Below are 10,913 nucleotides of genomic sequence, written 5' to 3' on the forward strand. Positions count from 1 at the left end.
GAAGGTTATCTGTTGTTGCAAAGTTGGGTGGACTGCTTACGGATTAGAAGTTAGAAAGTTCGAATTTAGAGTTTGTAAAATACTTGGTGTGTGGGGGAAGCATCACATGGACCGTGTGCTTTTTCAATGAGATTTAAAACAAATGTCTGTGAGCAACAGCTTGAAAGTTTGCACGTGAACAGCGAGCACCCGAATTGAAACATTTGTATTGAGAGGCCGTACAGTTAGCAGGCCAAGCAGCAATTTTCACCAAGACAACAGGCTTTTGAATTGGGCCAATCAATTTGAATCAGGTACTTAGATACCAAAAATCTGTTAAAATTAAATCTGATGGCTTGGATGACACAGGACCAAGAGTATAAAAGAAGGGGTCAGTTGGACAAAGCCCAAGAGCTAGCTGCCATCTGCCAGAGCTAACGGCCCTCAGCTTTCAAGAGAGAATCACTGGCTCTCACAGCCTCACCTCTGCATTACAGAAAGCACCATCTAAATAACAACAGCGCCAACTGCACAACTAGTTAACATTCCTGACAGATGAATCGACAGAGAAGGCACAGAACATTCCAGAAGACACATGGCCTGACTGTAATTTTGAGAGACTCAATTTTTTTTTATATAAGTGGGACTTGTAATTATTGGAACAGCATACCATTAGAGTCTTGGCTTATTTGGGAATAGTTAGCATTTAGAAGGGATTTATTTGGTTTGTTAATAGTTTGGTTAATTTGTTCAATGTTAGAGTTAGATAAATAAATTGTTACTTGTTGATTTTTAAGTAAGTATCAGGGATTTATTTTATTCAGTCACTAGAAACTGCTGAAAGGCAGGTTATCCCACTTTTCACACTTGTTTCTAACAGATTATGGAGTGAAGGGTTCCTCTTTGGGTATTTTGGTTTTAGTTCTCAGAGGTGTTATCAACCTCTGCTTTATAACTCTGGTTCGCACTTCTGTTTGTGAGAGTTTTACAAGTCATTAACTCAGTTATTCAGAAGCTACAAGCCCCAGATCCTAATCCCAATCTTTCCTTTTGTCTGTTGTGTGAATGTTTCATTTATTTCATTTCAGCGTTCTATAAAAAAGGGGAAATTTGTTTGATTCAAGATATTACAATGGGGACCCAATAACAAGGAGTATAAGAAAATCCAGAATGCCGGCAATCTCCAGAGTTTAATGATAAAGTGATCTTCTCAAGATATCCCTCATTCCCTGCCTCCCATTTTCTGTTTCACTTGTGAGCAGTTAGCTCCTGTTTGATTCAATGTGCTGCCCTTAGGAATTTCATCCAGTCTCCACTCTGACTAACGGCATCCTCTCACTCTTACAGGTCAGGTGTGTGATTATCCTAACTCATGGTAATACGGATTTCTCAGATCTCGAAATGGAACCTGCTTGATTTCTTTCATTTTTTTTCCCGTGGTGATCAGTCTCTGATATTCACAAGAGGCCTCATTTAACAGAAGAAGTTTATCAGACATAATGAAACCAAACACAAACAAGAACCATTTGTAACAGTCTGATTTGAAATATCATGCAAAAAGATTAAGCCTATTTACCCTCAACACCCTTACAGATACTTAGTCAATGTTACCCCCCCTTTCTCATTTTAAATCTCCCAGGTGAATTAGCACAGCTAAAATAGGTTACTTTTTAGCAGAGTTCTGTAGTCACTCAATGCTATTTTCTTCTGTTAATATCTCTCCCCAAGATCCTTGAGCTGCTAACACAGCTGACGTATTGTTTATCACGGGTTCCCGAACATCATGCATTCCACAGCCATCTGCTTCTGGAAACTTCCTCAAAGCAACTCAGGAAGTTTTGCCAAGCATTAATTGATTTAGGCATTGGTAAGTAGCTGTTGTAGAGATCCTTTCTCTCTCAATGGACATTCACACTGCTTCTCAGCAATTTTCTGTTTTACTGGATTTGGTCCCTAGACAACACCACTTTATTTCCTCTTCCAGCCTCTTTTTCATGAGACAAACTATTGACCATAAGGTTTTTAAAGGCCTTATCTAAACGTGTTTAAACAGGTCAATACTCCAGACACCCCAGCACCACTTACAGAGCAAAAACAAAACTACACTTACTCCAGTCTTACTACGCATTAAAGAAATACAAATCACACATAAAGCTAACCATCATTAAACATCCAAGCTGTCTAACAATAACACTATCGTATGAGCTTCCATCATAAAGAAAGAAGTACTTGAAATTGCAAAAGCAAAGGAACTCTAAAAAGAGTGATATCCGAGGAAGTCAATCGCAATATTTGGTGCTTTTAATCAGAGCCACAAAACTACAGAGATCTTTTCGAGAGGGGAATGTGAGGTGGTGGGGGAGGGTTTGTGAGGGGTGGTGGGGGAGGCTGACCTGGACACAGTGGACGACAATGTCACGGAATATTTAGGGTCAGGTTCCAGTGGATTACAAGGATCAGGTGAGACGATGAGTGTGGATCCTGACAGCAGATCAGGCAGGAAGAGCTATAAAGAGCAGCAGAAACTTCACTTCTCCATTTTCTTTGTTTCCTTGAGGATTTCCAGCTTTCTGTACAGAACTGATGGAGCGATTCAAGGCAGCACTCCACCAGTCGGTTGTTTTCGGAATGAAATCACCCAAGTATTTTCAATCTCACAATTTGATTACTCTGCAGCTGTCAATTCCTGGAATATTTGAGCTCTGACATGGGATCAACTCAGTGAATCAAAGAGACTGCAAAAACCAGAATGCCTGTTACAAGATGATCAGCAGTGAATCATCATATACCTCTCCTGGGAGTGTTTGATGGGGGACAGGGTAGAGGGAGCTTTACTCTGTGTATAACCCCATGCTGTCCCTGTCCTGGGAGTGTGTGAAGAGGACAGTCCTGGTTTTGGGAATCCCATTGGTGTTCCAGTTGATTTGTTTGATTATACAGTCATTGGAGGTGAATGGGTTGTGAGGCTGATCAGGACTAATTGCAGAAGGAATAATGCAAAGGTTAGAACAGACAGTACTCCCCACTGTACAACCCAAACTCTGCATCCGCTGCATAGAATACACCTTTGTGGTTATCAAATGCACAAGACGATAAGAAACCCACCGACACATAAACAACAGTCTCATCGGGATAAAATTTACAAAAGATGAAGAGAACAAAAACCAATTACCCATCCTGAACATAACGATAGAACGTAAGAACAATGGGGAACTGCAGACTTGTGTACACAAAAAGATCACACATATAGACCAGATACTTAATTAGTCCAGCAACCACCCCGACACCCATAAATGGACGTTGTTCAAATGGGCCACAACACGCCTCAGCAGGCCAGAATAGCACAAAGCAGAAAAGGAGCACTTCTACGGAGTTTTTAAAAAGAATGGATACCAAACAAGCACAATCCACCATTACCTCTATAGCAGACCATAACAAGAAGACACAACACGGCCAGACACCCTAGTCACCCTGCCGTACATCAAAGACATATCCGATATAATCACAAGACTAATTAGACCTCTAGGTATCAGAGTAGCCCGCAAATTAACAACCATCCTGTGACAGCTACTGACAAATGTAAAGGATCCCATACATCACATAATATACAAAATACCATGCATGGACTGTGAAAAACATTACATAGGCCAAACTCAAAGAAAACTGGCAATAAGGAAACATGAATACCACCCAGCCACCAAGAGACATAACCAGACAAAGAAGAACACAAGTTTGATTGGAAGTAACACATCCATAATAGCACGAGCCAAACAGAGACATGCCAGGGAATTCCTGGAGGCCTGTATTCCAACTGGAACTCTCTCAACAAACACATTGAACTGGACCCAATATACAACTCACTGAAAAACAGAACCGGAAGTGATGCCAACCACCCCAACAAACTGAGGCAGATCAGTACCATGTGGGAGAGACTGACAATTCACCGGGATCGCACTGACCATGTTACCTAGCAGAGAGATGAAACGTCTGCAATCAAATACACCGGCTCAGCGAGCAAGTCTACAACCTCATTGGGATAACGTGATCAGGATGGAGTAATTGGGAAGTTTGAAGGAAGCAGTATCTAGAATTGAATGTGAGAAGAATGACAGATACAGAAACAGGTGATAAAAAGACTTGTGGTCTGATAGTTTGACTCATCTCTTTGCCTCAAATTTCACCGTTAATGAGGCAGGAGAGTTTTAATGATTGTTAAGGACAAATAACATGGGGAGGGCAGTTGAAAACTGCTCAAAGTTTTTCAGCCTTCTCGATTTTAATTTTCTGCTGCACATGACCACATTTCTGGAAATGCATCGGGGGATTGCATTGCATTTGCACAGAGAGGCTATACCAGAGGCCGGGTCTCAACCTCCCTCTCTACCTTCCCTCTATAATGACCCTTGTCTCCTCTGCTCCCCTCCCTCCCTCCTCTGCTATCCTACCCTGAACTTGCTCAGAGAGGCTCAATGTTGAGTGTCCACCAGCGAACATCACTCTGACCAACATCCATCTTCTGAGAGGCTGGGGATTGGAACCTTGGTAAACCTCAAAGCTGAACCTGGACAGGTTGGTCTGTGGGGGGAGGGTTCTTAGGAGGCACTCTGCAGGAGAATCTGAAACAACTTCCTCTCCCAGTCACACCCCCAAATGACATGGGAACACTCAATCCTTCATTTTATTGTACAATCACAGGACATGGGTGCCAGAATTTACTCACCATCTCTAACTGCCCTTTGAGAACATCATCTGGTTCACTAGGCCATTTCAGAGGGTGATGAAGAGTTAATGGCGGACAATGTAGAGGGAGTACATTGCTATCTCTCTGGAGTCATCTGTAGGCCAGACCTGCTAACAACAGCAGATTTCCTTCCCAATAGGAGATTAATGACCCAGATGGATTTTTACAACGATCAATGATATCTCTATGGTCACCCTGACTGAGATTAGCTTATTTCTGTGCATTAGGTTAATTCTGATCTTTGCGTAAAAGCTCGTAACCTGAGAATATAGTATCAGAGATAATGGGAACTGCAGATGCTGGAGAATTCCAAGATAATAAAATGTGAGGCTGGATGAACACAGCAGGCCAAGCAGCATCTCAGGAGCACAAAAGCTGACGTTTCGTAGAATATGTTTGTTTAAATACAGTGAGGATTCTTAACAGTGCACTGCTAACTATTACTGTTTAATCAATTTGGGGAATTCCGTCAGAACGTAATTTTCTTGGCCGCCCTTCTCTTGACCTTCCCACGCTCGCTTGAGGCTATCACTGATGGGTCAGATTGCTATAATCCTCCATCCCAACCCTATTGCCCTAATAAACATCTCTGAACACCAACACAAATTAATGAAATGTACTGAGCATAGTAATTAAACACTGAGTACTTCCTGTGTTAAACCTACTGATTGAATATTAATCAGCCTCTTTCGCCCCGGGTTTTGACAACATTTGCTGTTTGTTAATGAACTCAACTAACGTCTGCAGCTCCTGATAAACAGCATTCGCAACTGAGCCCAAAAACAGCCACTCATGTTATTATGGGCCGCTTGGATAATCCATTTGGAAATAAGAGACAGGCACTATCTACATTTTCACAGGAATGTGTTTTATTAACAAACTTTTTCACATAACTAGCTGCCTGGAGCAATAACATTTGAGTTCCCCGTGTTTTCTGGCCCTGTATTGCCTCAGATGAATGGACACTCCTTCGGTAAGATGTCCTGAGACAGCCTTCAGTGATCCTTCCAAAGAGACAGCAACAGCAGCTCCTTGTCAAGCCCAGGGAGAAAATTCACTGCCTGCAACTTAGGACTGACACTGCTGTTCCTGCAAACAGCGCAGATAATTGTTACTGTGGACCTGCAGGGATTTATACTTCCAGAACCCCTCAAACCCCTAAACCCCAAACCACAAAATCCAAACACAACCAAACCAAAAATCTCCCTTAATCTCTGAACCCACTGAATATAAACCTCAAACCCAAACCCCTTATCTACCAGATGCTCAAAACCAAACTTCCAAATGTCAAACCCTTTAATCCCAAACCTCTCCAAAGCCTCTCCATCCCTATTCCTGTCCTGCCCTGACCTGAGATGGTGAAGAGGTTTGAAAGTGTCAGGAACTGAGTCCTCATCACTCCCTCATGTTTTGTCATCCTCAGTCCAGCTCGGCTTCTGGCTACTGGTATTGTTACTATCTCACTCGTAAATGGCCATAAATGGGTTACTGTCAACCTACAACACAGGGCCTGACGACCTATTCTCCTGCTCCCTTCCCATCTCCCTCCATCTCTTCTGCTCTCCTTCACCCCCTCCACTCTCCTAGCCCCTACCTCCTACCTCTGGCTTGAGAATGAGGAGGAGACCACAGTCACACCACAGTGTGAAAGGCACTGCTCCATTTCTACAAAGGGCTGTTATTTGAGATTGAGACGAACAGCTGCAGGCCCCATGTGTAAATATTGACTCAGATCAAATATAATCTCTACTGTAACCAACGAGGTCGGAGTGACAAAGAAATCCTTTGGGCACACTTAACTTTCCTATTTTATGATGAGTTTTAATATTCGCACAGAACTGGGTCATTTATAGGACAATGGTTTATAAAATCATGAGGGGTATAGATCAGTTGAATGCCAGGTGTCTTTTCCACAGGGTGGGGGATTTCAACATTAGGGGCATGTTTTTAAGGTAAGAGGAGAAAGATTTTAGAAAGGCACAATAGGCTACTTTTTTACAGAGTAGTGTGTGGGTGAAATGAACTTCTAGGGGAAGTGGAGGATGGGGGTACAATTACAACACGTAAAAGACATGGACAGCACAGTGGATCACAGCGCCAGGGACCCGGGTTCGATTCCACCCTCGGGTTACTGTCTGCGTGGAGTTTGCACGTCCTCCCCGTATCTGTGTGGGTTTCCTCCGTGTGCTCTGGTTTCCTCCCACAGTCCAAAGATGTGCAGGCTAGGGTGGATTGGCCATGGGAAATGCAAGATTGCAGGGATGAGGTAAGGGAGTAGGTCTGTGTGGGATGGTCTTCGGAGGGTCAGTGTGGACTTGATGGGCTGAATTGCCTGTTTCCACACTGTCGGGTTTCTACACTTAAGTACTTGAGTAAGAGATGTCTGAAGGTACACAGATCAAGAATAGGCAGATGGGATGAGTTTAGTTTGGGATTATGGACTGGTTGGGCCAAAAGGCCTGTTTCCATAGTGTATGACCCTACAACAGGGTCACAGTAATTCTTTTCACTATTGCATGGAACATGGGGGCCCTGGCTAGTCCCAGCAGTTATTGCCCATCATTAGCTGCCCCTTGAGAGGGCAGTGGGGAGCTGCCCTTTTGAACTGCTGCTGTCCATTTCAGTAAAACCATCTCCAGTAAGTGTTTGTTTTAACGTTCCCAGACAGAGTCCCACACATGGGTTACTCAGCTTCAGGAGCTGAACAGTCTTCAGTTCCACTAAAGGAGCTCTGTGCTTTTCGTTGTGACTCTAGTGTAACATCAAGGCCTTTCAGACAAGCAGGCTGCAAGCTCTTTAAACATTTAAGCCATTTAAACATAGAGTGGTCCCCATTAATCATGTTGTTTCATTCCTAAATTGGACATGCAAGTTGAAAAATGCATATAATCTTTTTTTAAATGTTGTTTAATTACATTTTAAATTGGACTCAGTGGATTGTAACAGACAGTTTTTATATTTAAATTATTTTAATTTAGCATAAATACTGAACCGAAGTTTATTTTCTCAAGGAGCGGACTATTAGATTTCTATATTTTGCAGTGTTGGTAGAAAGTACCATTTTTTCTCAACTGGCTCCTCAGATTTACCTGGTCTGCCTGTGAATGTCTGCCTCACTAAAACAGTTGGTCTCTGTCTGTCTCTCTACAATAGTCGGTGTCTGTCCATCTCTCTTTGACAATGTGTGGTTGCCTCTGACTGTCTGTGTCTGTCTGTCTGTCTGTCTCCCTATGACAATCTGTATCTCTGTAATGGTCTGCCTCTGTCTGTTTTTCTCTCTGTAACAGTCTGTGTCTGTCTGCCGGTCTATCTCTCTGTAACAGTCTGTATCTGTCTGCCGGTCTATCTCTCTGTAACAGTCTGTGTCTGTCTGCCTGTCTATCTCTCTGTAACAGTCTATGTCTCCTTCTGACTGCCTGTCTCTCTGTGAAGACGTATCTCCATGTGTCACCATCATTATTTTGCTGAAGACACTTCTGATAAATTGCAATTATTACCTTTCACCACGAGATGTCCTCATCAGATCTTTATCTGACAGTAAACCGTCATGGAATGGCCACTGGGACACAGTGACCTCTCCGATTACTCTTCACCAGTTATCATCTAATTGATTTTGTTTCAGTGAAACTGATTCAAATGACGAAGTCGCTACTGAGGAGGAGGAACATCACAAAGAAAACATTTAAAAGAGGAAGGAAAGTGGAGACAATGTTTCTCTGTCACTGAAAAATCTGGTGGTGAATCAGGAATATTTTATACAATGCTGAATCCTACAGAATAATACAATGATGGAATGTAGACTTCCAGAAAGTCAGCTTGCCCACATAAGCTAAATCTGGACGTTGTTTCCATGATCAATGATAAAAACTGTTTTTTTATGATCCCAGCAATGGTACTACAGACAAGTCAGGCTCTAGGATGAAACTCGCTTTGATAGATCATATATTTAAGCTCTGTACTTGGTTATTAGTGGGTATTAGAGTAGTTATTAATCTTTGAAACATGTTCACATGAGGCTCCAGAAGTTCTTTAATAACTGAACACAAGTAATTCCATAAAGGAAGCAAATAAAGCAATATACACTAGTTAGAAAGATTGTTACATAAACACCAGAGCAAACTTTAACCCTGTTTCCTAACACCATCCATCACACTGAGCTTTTACAATCTGAACTGAATAGATGCTGTTCCCATTTCTTTCTCTTGAACTTTAGAGACAGTTTTGTAATTCTTTCTGAGACTGATTACATGAAGCTTTCACAGCTCTAAAGGTCTATATTTTCTCGGTTCTAATAACATGAAGTTTTCTAACCCAACTCTCCTTAAAAGCTTCATGGGATAGAAACTACTTTCACTGAAATAACTCCGCCAACCACCCAAACTGAACTGAACTCTTAACGCATCCGAACTAAAACCTTGAACCCCCGTTCTGAAGTCAAGTCTAAACTAATTGCCGCAATGTGTTTACTCCGCCTCTCATAAAGCAAACAGTATCCATTAGCTTCACAGGTACATGGGAGTGTGAAGTTGACTGAGGTAGGCTGGAATGAGGGGTCGAATGGCCTACTCCTGCTCTGATTCATATATTCAAAAGGCTGTTATGTCAATTCATCTAATTGTCTGGAGTGTCAATGTTTGTAGTGCAGCTTCCAGCTCAGTGACTCTGAGACAAATCACCGTGAGCCGCAGACATTCCCTTCAAATTGCCATCCATGGATCATCCAGCAGCGCCCATATACTGCAGTTGCAACACCTCAGCTGCCCTGTCATTATTATTATGACTGAATTAATCTATATTTAGATACTTGGTCATATTGCTGAAAGGCCAGAAGTCTTTTTAAATAACTAATTAATCACATTTTAAATTAATAACAAATAAACTCTTGCACTCCTAATCATTGTTACTGCTTATGATTTAGTCAACCTTACTAGGACTGATAAAGCCTTCTTAAAAAGGTACCTGAATTTCAGTTTCTTACTGTTATTATTTCAATTAACATTACACTTACACAAACTTACATTGACATCAGAAAAAAACTGCTCATCTATTAATCACTTACTACCTTTGTTTTACTATCTTAAACCCGTTTGAGTGCATTGAACCCACCGACACAGATCACAATTACTAAGTTCCTCAACCTCTTAATGCTCTCTCTAGGTAACCCTCTGATCTTTGAAAAACAAAACTGTGCATTCTACAGGCTCTGGAGACTGAAATAAATAGAAAAAGGAACAGCTCTTTCCCCATTCCTTGCCACGTTCACACATGGACCAAATTCTTTTCGAGTGGCTCTGTATACACAGGCTGAGTCCCCTCTCTGGGGTTCCCATAACATTACCTCTCCTTCGTAGGAGTTAAAATATTAACAACACCCTCAATTCTGTTTTCCCTCTATGTATCCTGGTGGCAGAATTTCCAGGGAGAGAGATATCATTGAAATATTGATGACACGCTGCAGTGGGTTTTTGCAGATCAAGACATGATAGAATTACATTTTATAAAAGCTAATAATGTTTTAGTGATATTTTGACCAACCTGTTCAGAGATCCTTGAACACAACTCTAGAGTAGTGGGATATGAGCCAAGAGCATCTGGCTCAGGGGTAGGGACACTACCACATGAGACCTTGAAATGGTTAATGATAAAGATTACCGGGTTCAGGAAATTAAGTCTGCTTCTGGAGAAAGAAAGCCAATGAGGGGAGAAGAACAAGGGTTTATTATGCCCTTCATGTCTCCTAAAAAGACATAATTACTCATAGATAAGTGATAATGGGAACTGCAGATGCTGGAGAATCCCAAGATAACAAAGTGTGGAGCTGGATGAACACAGCAGGCCAAGCAGCATCTCAGGAGCACAAAAGCTGACGTTTCGGAGAGTTTTACCCTCTCTGATGAAGGGTCTAGGCCCGAAACGTCAGCTTTTGTGCTCCTGAGATGCTGCTTGGCCTGCCGTGTTCATCCAGCTTCACACTTTGTTATCTATAATTACTCATAGAGATGGTTGCATCCTTCCATCCTCTGATAGTACAATATAACCATTTGGGATTAATTAGCACCACGTGACACCATTTAGTCCACAAGCTTTTTTTTCTAAGTTTTTGAACTTTAAGGAGGGGCTGAATAGGCTGGGACTATTTCCACCAGACCATTGGAGCCTAAGATGGGTGACCTAGTAGAGATTAATAAAGTCA

Source organism: Stegostoma tigrinum, chromosome 36 (genome assembly GCF_030684315.1).
Source record: "Stegostoma tigrinum isolate sSteTig4 chromosome 36, sSteTig4.hap1, whole genome shotgun sequence".
NCBI lineage: Eukaryota > Metazoa > Chordata > Chondrichthyes > Orectolobiformes > Stegostomatidae > Stegostoma > Stegostoma tigrinum.